Source organism: Corapipo altera, unplaced genomic scaffold, assembly GCF_003945725.1.
Source record: "Corapipo altera isolate COAL_440 unplaced genomic scaffold, ASM394572v1 0, whole genome shotgun sequence".
Classification (NCBI taxonomy): Eukaryota; Metazoa; Chordata; class Aves; order Passeriformes; family Pipridae; genus Corapipo; species Corapipo altera.
This window is the reverse complement of record NW_020884872.1, coordinates 33,353,933-33,370,347: the sequence shown is the minus strand read 5'-3', so window position 1 is coordinate 33,370,347 and position 16,415 is coordinate 33,353,933. Positions and strand designations below refer to the sequence as shown.

General features: G+C 40.9%; 1 protein-coding gene across 3 annotated transcripts in view; it reads right to left on the bottom strand.

Annotated features, from left to right (window-relative positions):
• LOC113946906 (regucalcin) overlaps positions 1-16,324 on the bottom strand; it is an 84,823-nt gene extending 68,499 nt beyond the window's left edge. Inside the window, exon 1 of one of the 3 annotated variants that reach the window (XM_027642946.1) lies at positions 16,294-16,324. The gene's annotated coding sequence lies outside the window, so the exon portion shown is untranslated. Of the gene's footprint in view, positions 1-12,339; positions 12,473-16,293 lie in introns of those variants that run through there. The other 2 variants (XM_027642954.1, XM_027642965.1) reach the window with 2 other exon arrangements.
• Positions 16,325-16,415: the final 91 nt, after the last annotated feature.

Here is a 16,415-nt window from a genome sequence, read left to right as displayed (position 1 = left end):
GTGTTTTTGTGTTTAGTTGGGGTTTTTTGGGGGGGAGGTAGGAAGTCCTTGGTTGGTTTGGGGTTTTTCATTTTGGTTTTTTTTTAAATCATCCTAGGTTCCTCTTCCCATCTCCTTGACATTCTCTGGTTATACCCCACATTAAGCAAGTAACGTAGAGCAATGCAAGAAGATCTGTAGATCAAAGCAGTACCAGAGCCAAGGTTGCTGAAACATGAATCATGTTACGTGGGTCGGGTTTTTAACTCGAGATAAGCACCCTGCCACCACCACCACCACCACACACGGAGCCTGAAGCAATCAGCAGGGTCCACAAGCAGGAGACGCAGTGCACTTGGTAGGAGCATCGATGGGAGCCTCCAGGCTCCATCCAGAGGGACCCAGCTCATGCACAGCAGAAAGACAGTGTGCCCAACAGACACACAGGGAGTGGGAGTGACCAGAGGGACTCACTTTAAAGGCCGAACTGCTGCTCCGCCTGGTATTACTCTGGCTGGTACTCTGCCTCTACCCTGCAGCTAAGAAATGCCAAGAGCCTCACCCACAAAATGCACTGGGGGAGGGAGGGCAAGCGAAGAAAATAAGTAAATAATTAATAAATGGCTGGCTAAGTTTTCCAAACATGACTTTGAACAAATTTTTCTTATGAGATGTTTCATTATGGGATAATTCTTTAGTGTTCTGATTGAACCCATTTAATGTATATTTTCCATAGAAACACAAGTAAAGCCCTGGTTGTGGCAGCTCAAATGGCATCATTAAAATGCAACACAGCCTACAACTTTCAAGTGTGAACAAAACCACAGCTTTTGCCTCCCAGCTGAACCACAAAACTAATACATTTTTGAACTCTTCATTAAAAACACATTTATTTGCTCAGTTAAATGCCAAGATGAGCTCTGAAATACTGAAAGGTTAAGATAAAAATTTTTTCCTTCTCTAATCCTTACGGTATACAGTCATAATCTTCAGTCTCAACTTTAGTTATTCCACAAGCATGAAAAAAATACACAAAATAGGATGAAAAGTATAGTTTCCCCCACAAAATACCCTTTCCCCCTTCCTTTTTTGAAAACTAGTCTTAACATATCAATTGAGAAACATTAAACTAAGTCACCTCAAATTAATGATTGGGAGCTCTTCCCCAGTAGATAAAAAAAAAGGAAGAGTGCCCTACAGCCTGGAATGGTGCCAACCTCCCCATGAACAGCAAGTTCAGAAGCAGGGTGAAGAACGCACAGGAGATGCTCACCCTCCCCTCCACACACACTGTGCCAACAGACACCATACTTGTACTGTCCAGGTGCATTTGAAAAAGTAAGGGGTCAGCAACAGAAACTGTGGCAAGAAGAAACAGAAAAATGAACAAATAATTACAGGAATTAATGAAGAGTGTAGACACAGAAAATAAAACATAGAAATGCACAGTAGCTTTTCATAAATACTGCCTGGAAACTAAGCGTCACCAGGGAAAAAAGCATCAGCATATGACTTATTTCTTAAAATACAACTTTTAACAACAGAAGGCCATTTGGAACACAGATCTATTTTTGCAGTTATCACTACTGTTATACTATCACTCTCTCTGTAATTTACCACAGTACTTACCAACAGTCAAGCCACCAAAACAAGAATTGTGCTGGTTGAAAACAGCACTTCATGTTTTTCTCTTCAACTGTCCCACACACTACACTGCGATTTTAAAAAAACAGAGATGGTCACAGAAAAAAGATGTGCCAGGGTCCTGGAAAAGGGCAGCTAGATAGGACCAAGAGCTCAGACTGTGCATAACAGAGGCTCCACACACTCTCCACGGGAGCCCCTACCACTCTGTGCAACCCTTACTACCAGAAAGCTTGTCCCAGTACTTAAAGTACACATCTCCCTCAGTGCAGCTCAAGCCCTTTACCAAGTCTCTCTCTGCACTGGACTCTGAAGAAATCATCCTTTTCTTCTTTCCACAGTTAAGCTTAGTGTTCAAACCTGAGGTTAACTCTTTTGTCAGTACATCCTTGTCGTTTCTCCAAACTAAATAAAACCTGGTTCTTTCACCCTCTGCTTAGATGACATGTTTTCTACATTTCTGATTCTTCTAGTTGCTACCCTCCACACAAAACAGTATGAGGTGATGCCCAAATCTGGACAAAGTCTCCCAGCTAAATCCTTCCCTACACGGAACAGACTATTTTCTTTTTACAGAAAAATATCCTTTACTCTTACATGAGTCTCAGATAATAATCCTATGTACAAACTCCAGTGCATTTGCTTTCGCAACAGGGTGACTCTCTTGCTTCATGACCTGGCTGTGAGCAGTGGTTGCTGCTGGGCCCACTGTGCACAGCCTGCAGGAATACAGCCAAAACTTCCTGCCACAGAGCTGCCCCTCCACCCTATTCAACCCCTCCTTCCAGACTCCTTCTCCAATCTGTCAAAGTAACTAAGTTCAAAGCATCTTCTCAAATAGACACGCAGCTCCACGTAGCTTCATCCGGGTATTGAAAGAACAGTCCTCATTCCTTCACCTACATCAATTAATAGCAAGTATTAATTCACCTGTCTTGTTTGAAACCCATTAGCAACTATCCTCTCAGTCTTCTCAGCAGCTGCAAACATTCCTGAGAGCATTTCACTTAATCCATATATCCTTAGTTTGATTCTGATAACATGCGTTGTCTGGTAACTCGCATCATCTACTGTGCAATTCCTACCTCACAAATGACTTTGGAAACTGAATTAGAAAGCTGGTCTTGTGATGCTTCACATCTCCTTCCCCATAAATAATCCCACAGATATAACACTGCTTATGTGGGAAAGGTATTAGAAAATCATTTTACTATTTCCACTTTTTTTTAAAGACTGTTTCAGATATCTAACACATACAGACAGCTCCCTGTGGACTACCAGTAACACTAGACAGACCTCTTACAAATGGCAGATCAAAATATTAATACTACCAAGACAGCATAGGAAAGAAAGCCAGTAGGTTTTGAGATTATAAGTCTAGGATGAAGCAGGAAGGTAATGGTACTCTTCCCTTTATAGTTCTGGAAAAAAATCATAATAGGAACATAATAGGAACATCATACTTAACTGAAGAGCTATTTCCAGGCAATTCTTATCCTACAGGGTCTAGAAGTAGAAAAGAAAAAGTCACTAAGCTTTAAGAAAAGTCTTCTAAAATCCTTACTAAGTCTTCATAGCAAACAGTGTTGGATTTTTCCTTGTAATAAACAGGGATTTGTTGCTTCTTCTTCATCAGTTTCTAACAGGTCTAACTACAGTGAGTACTCTGTAGCTTCATGATTTTTACCTCTCTTCCACACTGGCTTAGCCAATAAAGTAATTCAGTATAAATTCACAATTTCATTGTAAAAAATCTAAAGATTTTTACATCTTCATCCATCTCATCTTCAGGTAAGTTTGAGACATGGAAAGCACCTAGTAAATACTGCAGCTCTCTAGCACCTTCACAAAAATATTTCATTATACCTTTACACAGCAACAAGCCTACTCTTAATAATAGCAGTGATTTAGTAATTCCCAGCAACCAATTAAAACTTGCTAGGAAAACAATTTCCCACAGCAGCGTACCCCACTTTCAGACAAACAATGCAGCAGGATGTCTAGAAGGATAGGTTTCATAAGACAACTAACAACTGCCATCAAGACGTTTTATGAAATACTCTGAAGTCCCAGGCCTCAGGCGCTCAGATGGTGACCCAACACAGCAGTAGTTATTCAGTGCATGTGTAGTCCTAGCCATCCTGCAAAATACTCAAAACTTCTTATTCATTGCTTGCAATTGCCTGTTACACAACATAATTAACATATACATGCAAAAACGTGAGTCAGGGGCTGAAACAACTACCCTTACAAGGAAAGGCTACCAATACCAACATACACGCAGGATTTAATTTAAACACCTAACCTAAGGTGCAAAGTTGTTAACATTCTTCATATACCAGTAGGATATCAGCATTAGTCAAACAAAAGCATGGTTCTGTAAGAGGTAAGATGCAATGGGACAAATTTAAGAAAAACCAAAAAGTTTAAGCTTAGCGTTAAGGAAACGGCTTGAAGAGTCAGAACTGCTGACCGGCGTCCCCAAGGGAAGGATTGGAGGCTGCAGTTCTTGACGTTTAAACAAAGACTGGACAAGAGTCCTGGTTGCTGCACTGCCAAGACAACATGCTCCACGGAGCTCAGCTTTTCTCAAACCAGCCGGAGGGCAAGGCAACAATAAATGGGACTTGAGTATAAAGAGGACTGCACAAAGTGGTTTGTTCAGCCTGTCTGCACTGAGGACTGCACCTCACCATGCAGACGTGCTGCTGTGGAGCAGCAAGTACTGTGCCTCAGCTACTCCACAGCATACATACATATTTCTGTGTGCTGGTGAGAGGAAAGCAAACCCAGGTAGCTATTCCACCACTATGTCTCTCTTGTCTGCATTAGAAACTGAGGGATTTATAACCTGACAGATGCTATGGAGTACAGCTGCATGCAAGGATAGCTAGCGCACACCAGCTCAGCCACCTGCTCCTCTTTTTCAGGACAAAACCTTAAGGAGATGTGTTACTTTAGTCTGGTGCAGGGTGCATCTCTCTCTGAAGAGTGGGTATTCCCTGCAGCAGGTCGCATTTCAGTGCAGAGTAACATAACAGAAAGAGATCACAAATGCATATGACAGAAGGCTGCAGAAGGCCTAAATTGACATAAAAATATCAGGAACTGGCAAGATGCTTCCTGATCCACAAACCTGGAATGAGGTACAGGCAGAAACAACAAATGTATTTTGGTGACACCTACTACAAGGAGCTTGAAAACTAGCCACAGCCTCATGTTGTCCAGTTGGATATTAACTACCAACCCCCCTCATTCCAACTGTATTACCTGTACTAAACAGATGTGCTCGTGTGCCTTTCCTACAGCTGACTGATGGCAGTACTATTTCATGTTATTTTCTGAAGGGACGTTCAACATTTCAGAAGCCATAATCTAGATGACCTAGAAGCATCTTTTTCCACAGCTGAATTCCATTATTTAATGCAACTGTATTTGTGCAGCTACAGACCTTTAGTGGAGATTTTAAAATAGAAAACAAAACTATTCACCAAGTGTGAGAATTTCTAAAGCACGGTATGATAACAGATGTTATGTTTCTGATGGCACAGCCATGCTACTCTCATACTCTCCACAGGAAGTCCCATGATCCCACCACAAACACAAGAGTCACAAATGCTAAAAGCAGTGTGTTGATCCTCCACACACTGACAATATAAAATATGAAGGGACAGATTTAAACTTCAGACTGAAGTAATACCAAACTGTGCACTTCAATGCCTTCAAGTTAGATCTCTGGCTCAGGAACAAGAAACAGCAAACCTCATAAGGCTTTGAACTCCCCATGCATCAAATGGAAAGGTCTTTACAGTGAGATTCCAAGTGCCCAGCACATTCAGGACAGCCAGCTCACACACCAAAGACAGAATGATGCCAGAAATCTCTCCTCTCACAGATTCAGCTGCTGATTTGCAGCCCTGTAAATGGATACCTTCAGGAATCAGATACGTGCTTGGATCTTTCTTCCTCCTCTCCTCACATGCACTCTTCAGGCATCAAATTCAGTATCGTGTAACATGTCAGTGATTGCCACACCTGCAAAGGCCATCCTTTTTTTCCACCTCATCTTTCCAGCCCTCTCCCATCCACAGAGATTCAGCCTCAATGCTTTTCCCCTTCCTCTGAACCCCTTTCCATCACAGGACTCTGCTGCTGCCTACGTAGAGCACACAAGCACCTACGGTCATTCCCATCACTTCTGCGAGAAGACCGGTCTGTGCAAGCTTTTCCTATCTATGTTGTGCTATTTTGCTTCAACCACTTACTTGCAGGATGACCACCAGTTGCTGAGTAGTGCCAGGAGGAGCTCATGCCTCAAACCACTAGCAGCTTTTACTAAACAAATGCGCCTTCTGAGCTTCTGTTCCTATCATGGTCAATGCAACTAGGAAAAATAGAAAACTACAAACAAAAATCCACAAAACAAACAAAAAAAACCCCACCCCATACACACAAAAAAACCCCAAAACCAAAATGTCCCCTGTAACTGATTGACATCTGTTACCTTAAAAAAAAAAGATTAAGAATAATATATGTCTGGATTACAGAAGGAAGGTTACCTCAGTTTTATGTCGCAGTTGCATGACAGTAGTCAAGGAAAGAACTTGTCTCCTTTTCTGGCTATATTAAGTTCTGACACTCGCCAATGTACAATGCAGGGATTCACACAGCCCACAAAGCATGCAATTTCAAGTTTCTTCAACTGCTTTGGCTATGCAGAATTTGAGTAAAACAGTGTGGATACACTGAATACTCCTGGCCCTGAAGGGAGTCTCAGTGGCCACAGAAAAATAACCCTCATTAACAGCTCGCCTCACATCAAAACAGTTCCCAGAGAAAAAAAGCAAAAGGGCAAGAAAAAAGTAACAATGTTAACTTCACTTGCTCATTGCAGTGATTTAAAGTTCTTTTGACATCCTTCATGAAACTTGGGACATTGGCATTTGTGATATTTCATAAGGAAAGTTCCTCTGTTCTTTCTTGGTCAGACATCACACCAGGACTCAAACTGTCACCTTCCCCTGAAGGGGGAAACTCTATAAATAAATAAAGCATCCAAGCTTTGCACTTAGACCACAAAACACAAGGTTTGGAGCACAATTTAATGACAATTATTGAAGCAGCAGACATGAAAACACAGTAAACAAGATTTTATCAACTTCATCCTTTGTGCTTGCAAACTCCATAGCAGCAACCAAAAATGACTTCTTCCTTGAAGATGATCTTAAATGGTTGGAAAGGGTTGCAGTTTTTTTACTGCTATGAAAGAAAAACCTGTGTCAACTAACTAATCCTTTTCCAAAGTCATTCCCATTCAGTCAGACAAAACACATGACAAGCTCTGAGAAACAAGCAGGGAAACTTTGGTCTTGGTGGAGTCAATAGGAATTAAAGTCAGCACCAAAACAAGGTCAGAAACCAGTAGAGCATTTATCTGAAGAATTTGTGAGCAGAACTTGTAAATGACAAAACTGAGTTTATTTCTTCTCAAAATTTCCTGATGCAAATATATTAGGGAAGGGTGGGGTGTTGCAAGATTAAGTTGTATTGCAAGAGAACTATTCCTTTTTAAAGCACCTGCTGCCAGGAAAACTTACTGCCAAAAGGAAAAACATGACCTTTAATAGAATAGTCTAAAATACTCAGACTTTTATGATTTCTTGTAGTTTATTAAATTAAGACTTCTACTACGTAAAGCTGATGCCTTTATGGAAGCAAAGCTTTTGACATTGTATAGCAAGGGATAAAAATAGAGAGTCTGCCACTCACATCATTATGATGGGTTTCCACCAGTTCCAAGGAGGACGGCAGGTAACGCTGCCTCTCACAACACACTGGTATTTAATAAAAAAATAGAAGAGAAAACTTACTTTAATAGGTTTGCACCCTGAAAGTTTTACATTACTTCTGCTTACCTGAAGCACAAAAACCTCTATAATCCTCTCAGATCTGGAAAGCTTGAAAGTAAAAGTAAACAAAGGAGCTGAGTTTTTTCTCCTTTGAGATTTGCCATCATGCAGTTACACCCACAATTCTGACTGATTAGATTTTTACAAGTCTATAAGAGACCTTGAACAGGCAAAGGTGCCATAGAGCACCCTAATGTGGCATTAAAACCTCTAAAAGACAGATCTAAAGATGCTTTATTATGGCCAAAGGAGTCTTGAACAGGAGTGAAGCAGGCTCAGTTTCTACAGTCCTTGTGCAAAGAGCTGGCACTAACACCATTTATTCAGAATTAAACATATATGACCACTCAGATCATCATAATAGTTACACCAGTGCAACACCTTCAAATTGTCATAAAAGCTGGTTTCTTTGATAGAATGAGTTTAATATATACTCCCTAAAATTATTTCAAGTAGGAAGGAAACAAAAGTATTTTTTCAAAAAAATTATCACAGGGTATCAAATGGCTAAAAAAGATTTGATAAAAGTAATCAGGATGCACTGAAATGTTTCAAAATCCACTAAACCAATGCTTTGTCACTGTCTTGCTTTTTCCAGCAGTTCCTCCATACATAAAAGCAAGTTTGCTTTTTAAATATACTTGTTATTTGTACAAAAGTAAATACAATTGATGATGTGTGTTTAAGTCAAAGACACGGATTCAACTTACTTAACCAAGCACAACTTGCACATCTACAGGCGTAATAACGCAGAAGTTTTTTTGTTAAACACTAGCTAAATAGCCATCACACAATATCAGCATTCACCAGAAAAATACAGGAATACTTTATTTTTATGAATATTAAAAAATACAACTTGATTTTCAGTGGATGATGCTTTTATACTTACACATACGTAAATCCCCACAAACGTACCAGACAGAAAAAATAAAGCCTCACATAAAAACACTGATGAAGGAAAAGGCTCCCTTCATCAGACTAAGCAAGCCTACACAAACCTTATTAAAAAACAAAACCAACCCAAAAAGTCCACCAAAATACATTCAGGTCAACTGCAAATGATGTAGAAGTCTATACTGTCTGTAGCCTGGTATAGGAGACAAATTTAATTTGACCTAGCTGATTTACAGGGTCATAAGAAGATTGCAAGGAACTCACTAGAAATGTTGTTTTCTCCAACAACAGGGAAAAAATTGAAAAGTTAAGGCAAAAAGAAGAGGGGACAGTCGACAGGAGACTACAAAGGCATCAAAGATATGGCTGGAAGAGATAAGTAGGAACTACAAATCACATTCAAGTTATCATCTGCAGTTTAGGCTTTTTTTTTTTCTTCTTTAATTTACTTCAGAGATTTTTTCCAACTCTTAGCCCATTCATACCTCAAAAAAGGACTGTTTGAAATGTGGAAGTCAAGCATACAGAAGTGAACGCACAGAAAAAAATTTGTTTCAGTAATCTTAAAAAAAGAATAAAATGGCATCTTCAAAAGTTATTAGACTTCAGTAATCTAAATTAATGCACATCCCTGTTTGTTGTTATATATAGAGGCTTCTGAAAATCTAAAACAAGTACATAGAAGACACCAAACAAAGCATCTAAGACAGCACTTAAGCCTGATTAATGCATATAATGGGAGTCACGGGGCTCTGACTGATACTGAGCTGACTGGCAGGAGTGTAAGCTTTCTAATAACTTATGTCCCACCTCCTGAAGTTTTATGGCATTTATAAAGGAAGAAAAATGAAAACACCACACATCAGATCTAGCAAAGAACCATATGTATTCAGTTTTAAGCAACAGAGGAAAGACACAATACCAAGTACTGAAACAAAGAAGTCTTGATATTCTACAATAGTTATACCACAGTTATTCTGTCTCTGTATAGGTGTATACAACCAAATAAAACAAGTTAGAGCTCCAACAAAACTGCAGAAACATACATAGATGTAACCTGCCAGTCACTGGCAAAATCTCATTTAATTGCCACTTCAAGTAAACTCTTCGTACCCAAGGTGTATGAATAAGTATCTGTATCAAAAATATGCCTACTACTAACTTCAACAAACTTAGGCATCTGAAAAATACCTGAATAAAGAAAAACTTCTACAATTTCCACAACTGTCATAAAATGTCACTGGAAATTACAGTATGATATTATAAAAAGTACAAAAAGAACAAAAACCAAAATGAAACCACCTAAAGTGATGGATACCAGTTGCAAAGAATACACAAAAATCATCTTGCATAATTTCTATTTATATAAAAATATGGAATTATTTCATCCCACAGGTTTTTTCATCTTTTTTCCTTTTTTTTTTGGCCCAGAAAGGTGAAAAAGCACTAACCAAAGAGAGTGAAGAAAATTAATATCTGTAACCCAGGTAGAATATTTTGAAAAAATAATTTCCATGAAAGAATCAATACCATTAAACAGGAGTGAATTTTACTTCCCATATATGCCAACAGTCATTCCAATATTGCTTTTCCATAAACATGCACCTTGTGTTAAGATCAACTTTTTGGTTCCTCCTTCACTCTTAGAACATTCTGTTGCAAAGCTGCAAGTTCAAATTTGTCAGACAAAATGCTTCACTTAGTTCTTAAGATTGCTCATTTCATGCTACGCTGGAAATGATTATGTTGTTAACATAAGAAAGACTGCAACTTCATTATCAGGTTTAAGTATTTGCCTTTCAGTTGCCTAAAGGACAGGCAATTTGATTTTTGTAAAAGAATACAACTGCTCTCTAATTAGGCCAAAGCTGAAGAGTTGCTAGAACTCCCCCAAATAAGGTTAACACTATCAAAGCGTAGCAGCAACACTAACAACCTTTCCCTTTTCAGAGAAATGGTCAGTGATTCCTACCAAAAAAAAAAAAAAAAAAAAAGGCAGCTATTCCTGTGCTTGAAATGAGCATTTCTTCTCTCTCCTGTCAAATAACATCTAACAAGATTTACATTGCACTGCTGAGTAATCACTATATCAGTCACTACTTTCCTGCTGGGAAAAAGTCTATTTGTATGAAATTAGGAAGAGGAGTACCAGTTTAGTACCCAAGTACTAGTAAAAGTGAGAGAGGTCTTACTGCTACCTCTCCTTCTGCTTAGGCTCCTTCTCAGCAGACAATTGCTGAGCCTACCATTTTCCTGTGTGTCTCTAACTCACTCACATACCGAGGATTTGAGCTCCACAAGGTCTTTGGTTTCGGATTTTTTTTTCATTGAAGCCAAAACCTGGGTGGGACATAGCACTGTTTCCAATGATGAGTCCTCTACAGCCACTTTGATATCAAAGCCTACAAATTGACACTGAAAGAATATTAAATAAATACAAGCAGTTAAAAGCAGAACAATAAAGAGAATTAACACAAATAATCCCAATAGGGTCATTTTTTTCCTCCCTTGAAAGGATACAGATTTCTCCTATACATTTTCACATCCTGCAGTTCAAGACGTCAGGTTTCTACACATCAGCAGGTAGAAAATATCGCCATTTTATACTGCTATACTTGATACACAGGGGAAGATTTAAATATTTGCACACTAAAAGTAATAATTTTCTCAATACCACCATGGTCTTTAGAGAAAGGATTATTTAAAAACTGTCTGGTCTGTTAAGCCAATACCTATATTTTTTTAAGTAGAATGAATGAAAGGTCACATCTTAGTTATAGTTTTCAAGTGCTTGTGAACACTCATGTTACTGTATCAGCCTACCAACCGAACTACAGGAATTTAACAACCAAAATTCATTCATGGCTGGGCTTCACGAATGAAGGTTTGGGAAGGGCTCTACCCACGTTTGTTACAAGCGCGCTGGTGGCTAAAAAGGCCAAAATATCGTTGGCAAAAAACACTTTTGTCTAACATTTGTAGCCAATATGTAATTTATTTGCATATTTAAAGAATTTCAGTCATCCAGTATTATGCGATAAACTATACAGCACAATTAAAAGCTAGTTAGCACACAGGCAGAACTCCTCCTATGCAGAAGTTTTCCTCTCACTATCCTGTCATCAACCCAACAGCATACTCCAGATCAAGAACTGCCTGAAAATGTAAAACTCAGCTCGGAAAACACTTCCTAAGAGTCACACAGAACTATTTCTCATAAATGTTCCTGGTCAGTTGTTTCACTTTGCAGAGCTTGGTGTGTGGAGTACCACTCATCCCTCTGGAGGATCCCAAGCATTCCCACCCTTTACTCACCCACTGCACACCACTAACCCTCAGAAGCTGTTAGACTTGCTGTGCATCAAACCACTTGTGCAGGCATGAAACTGCTCTCTAGGACATGAACAAGGGCCTGAGCCTTTCACCAGCAAAGGCTACCACACAGTCAGGAGCTTTAAGCAGATAAGACAGACTCTCAGAAAACACTGAAGCAAGAATTTTTTAGAACGAGGTGGGGAGAAGGTTTAGAGCAAGGTTGAGAAGAAAGAGGGCTTGGGGAAGCCCTAGACAGTAGATTAGCAAAATACTACACAATTCCCTCAAGACTGTGTGACAAGCATATTCAGTTTAGCAACCAATCAGGCATGTGTATAAACTTGTTTTTTAACATCTCCCTACAGCTCTAATTAAAACACAAGGAGGCATTAACAACACGATATGTTATGTTCAGCATTCAATCCAATAAGCAAGAAACACAGTTCCATAATCTAATGCTGTAACAGGTGTACTTTAAAGAACGAAAGCACTCCAAAGTTTTCAAACAAAGTTTACAAGCTAAGGCGAGCATCCCAGCATTTAATCCCAGAGAAAGCTATAACAAATAACATCAGCAGTCATGAGCTTATCCTCCCACCTTCTCCTGCTCCTCTGAAGAGGGCAACTTAGCAAGTGCCAGTGGAGCCTCCGCAGTCACGCTCACAGCTCAGGGTCTCTTCCACTTCTTTAAATCCGAGTAAAACTTGCATTATAGCTCTACAAATGGAGGAGCTTTCGTTAGGTCCAAGATCACACATCCCAAACTGCTCTAACCCCCACATTCTTGGTCTCCTACTGTCATGGTAGGAGACCACACCTACACACTGAAATAAAATATTAAGTACTGGAAAAGTTCAGATACCATCTAGAAAAGAGTGACTTGGAAGCAAATAAATATGAAAGTGTGAACAGCCCAGGGAAACAGGGAGGTGCTTGGTAATTACATCAGCATCTTTACACAGAAGGCAACATCCAGACTGTCACACTACACTTCTAAAATTTCTTTGCCAGGTACCTTCTTGTAGCCAAAATAAGTCAAAGTATCAATGAAAAATACTATCTATAGACACACTTTTTAGGGGTTCTGAACATCAGATGTGCAGTTGCAGCTAGAAGATACTATTAAGAAAAGCAATTTTAAAGTGACAGGTGTAATTGATCATTCAACATGAATAAATATAAAAGAAATCAATTATCACACATTTTAACGGCAGTGATTAATTAAAATCAGTTGTGTGCTAAAATGCAAAATTTCATATAGTTATCTCACCTTCTAGAGGTGCCATCAAGCCCTACAGATCTCTGGCATCTCCCACTCCCATTGACCTAGCCTCTGCCAGCACAAAACCTGCCAGGGCCCTGACATAACATTTTGTACATCAGCTCTTCAAGATGCAAATAGCATCTGTTGGCTTCCATTACATAAATATCCCCGAAAAGAGCTATTATTAACTTCTTAGTTTCCATTTTAAGTAAAGTATGTAAAAACTGCATTTATGTCTCCAATTACACAAAGCCTTAAGTGCTATGGGCACTTCAAGTCTCCAGAAAAGAGAAACACCACATGATTTCAGAGGAAGGGTTCCCCTCTCCATAGAATTTGAAAGCCCTCGCATCCAATTAGCTGTAGTTCCCATAAAAATTGTGGGAATGGGGAGAGATTAGGCAGCATATGCAAATAGTGAGTCTTGGCTCAGTCCATTTCTGTCCATAATGCAAGAAGGCACCAAGCAAAACGCAACACCACCACTGATCTAGACAAAACAGCAAGTTTTTTGTTATAAAACGCATTGAGAGAATGATACCCATACTTAACAAAATATTAACTTTTTCAGTTGAGTAAAACATTCTTTGCTATTAAATTGCCTGGTATTTTCTGAAAAGTGAGGATAACACTGCACTACCAAACCTATTTGGGTAATAGCCTCCCAAACCACATATCAGCTTCTGAAGGTGACTTCTAAGGACTAAAGGAGAAAAACAAACCACAGAAATGGATGTTTACATGACATTTTCATCCACGGATCATAAAAGATGCAGTCCAGAAATGGGTACACATTCTCCAAATACATCCCATGTCTTGCCAAGCTAATCAAAGATGTCCAGACACCATGTCGCACTCCTCACCCACTGGGCCATGATGGCCAGAGATTAATTTCAAAGATTGAAATAAGCTACCTAATAGACCACAGGGTACCACTTTCAAACTCAAGGCAGCTTGTACAGGGTTTAACTTCACTTCTCATCAAGAGGTCTAACAAATCCAGCCATTTTCCCCATGGCCTTGGATGCTTGCTGTCACACCAGCAGAATTCAAGTCACATGTCAAGACATCCCCCAGGCCAGCTGCAGCAAGCTCTTTGGCAAAATGCTCTACAGCACTCAGCACACGGTACCTACTAGAGTGACCACACATGCATGCCTGCCCACATGTATATATATTTAAATAAAGCGGTACAGGTAAAAATACTCAATTGGAGCTAAGAAGCCTTTGTAATTTCTTCTCCATAAGTTCTCCCAGTTCTGTGAAAACTATGTATATTTTGAAAATAAAAAATCAAAACAAAAACCCCACAATAATCTCAGGTATTCCAATAAAACCCAAACATAAACTTCCTGATTTTCTGCTGCTCAGAGGAAGTCCACAGAATGGCACAGAAGGAAAAAGCTCGGTTTATTCTAACACTACACTGAGATCCTCTGTCCCAGGCTTTTACATTCACAGTGGATTTTCATGGTTTTAACAAGATCCCAAATGAACATGTGTCCTTACCAACAAATGCCACTGCATATGTTCCCTAGCAAATCTTTGCGGGTATCTGCTACACGTACATAAGCAAATAAAACAAAAGAAAGACCTACAGTCTGACCCAACTCAGAGGAATTTTTCCTGCTGGCGGAGGGAGGGAGGCCTGTTCTGTAATAGGAACCTAGAAAGAGGAAACATCAAACGAAGGACAGGTAACAGAAACAGTTCTCATTATTTTGATTACATTTACTGCATCTAAAGTCCAAGTTTTTTAAAGAAAGCTTTCTTCTCCTCCTCTTTGCAATAAAAACAGGGCATGTCACGTCTAGTCTGGAAAGAGGTCAGAAGTTCAGTTAAAAAAAAAAACCAACACAAACTCGGGATACTAAAAGTAGTAACTTGACTCTAATTTGAAAAGGTACTTTCTTAACTAAAGCAACTTCAAATTGCATTTTCTCCCTTTGGTAAAGTGCAGGTGAAGGCTCTTCAGATGTCTCCTTAACGAACTCTGTAGAAAGCTTGAAAGTTATGCAAAGGTGCCTTCAGCCTCATTATCCTTTCCTCTCTTAGCCCATTTGGTTCTCACGCTTTCAGGTTAGCTCTCTAACCATCACTAAGATACAGCCTCGCTGTGTAGAGATGAGCAGGTGTCTTCGAGATGCTCTACAGAAAAGCGCACAACAAGCACCAACCTGACATAAAAAGTTGGCTGCTGATAAAACATTTTGCAACCACCACGACAAAATAGAGTTCTCCTAATCTTTCAGTTTCGGTGCAAAGGCTCTTTTACATTATGAGAGGCACAACAGCTGTCAAGTATCTAGTGTATCTTAATCACAGGTTTTCTAATCACAACTGGATGTTGTCTCCAGCATCCCACTCCTCCTGAACATGAAAAAAAAACACAGGGCTTTAAAGTACAGCACTAATTTAGTGATATTTTAATTAAACTACATAGTCACTTATTATAACAATTTGCAAACAATAGCTGAACTCCTCAAACAGCTACAAATGCTTTTCATAAAATAATTACAGTAAAAAAAAAAAGGAAAAAAGCAGTGTTTATTTACTTGTTAAGATGTATTTTAAGATGCCCTGTACCCAGTTCTCCCATTAATCATTCACACTATTATTTGCAAGTGTTACTTATGCTACATCCCCGGCCGCTGTACGTCCGTAGGACGAAGCCATGCCTTTGCAGAAAGATGAGCAGCATTAAAGCAAACAGGATGCAAGGGAGAAAGGTTTGATTTGGAGAACTGAAGTCGGGACCTTCCCGTTCCTCTCCCTCTCCCTACAGGCACGGGGGCACTGGGGCGCCATCCGCCCCTGCCGCCCAGGATAAAACTTACCTTGGCGGCGCGGCGGGCCGGGCCGGGCAGGCGGTAGGGCTGCGCTAGCGCTTCATTGTCAAACTCAGTTCTAGCAAGTTCCTCGACACACCGGCGGAGCGGTGCTCGGCGGCGGACAAGTGCCCGGCTGTCTGTCTGTCTGTCTGTCTGTCTGTCTGCCCGCCCGCCACGCCCAGCCGCGCTCCGCAGGGCCCCGCCAGCTCGGGCACCGCCGGGTCGCCGCCTCTCCGGGCTGCGGCGAACAAAAGGGCGCTTGGCCGGGGGCCGCCCAGCTCCTGCCGCCCGCCGCGGGCGCAGCGCCCGCCCGGCTCCGGAGCCGCCGCAACTTTTCCCTCCGGACGCGGCCGGGGCCGCAGCGCCCACGCCGGACGGGCTGCCCGCCGCGCCGCCCGGGGGATGCTGTCCGCCCGCCCTCCCGCCCTCCGCCGTGCTCCGCCGGCGCTCCACGTACCCGCAGCACCCGCCGCCTCCCCGCGCTCGCCGCCGCCTCTTCCTCCTCCCTCCTGCCCGGCCTTGGCGCCAAACGCCGCCGCCGCAGGCCCGGCGCCTCCCCCGCGCACAGGCCCGGCGCGG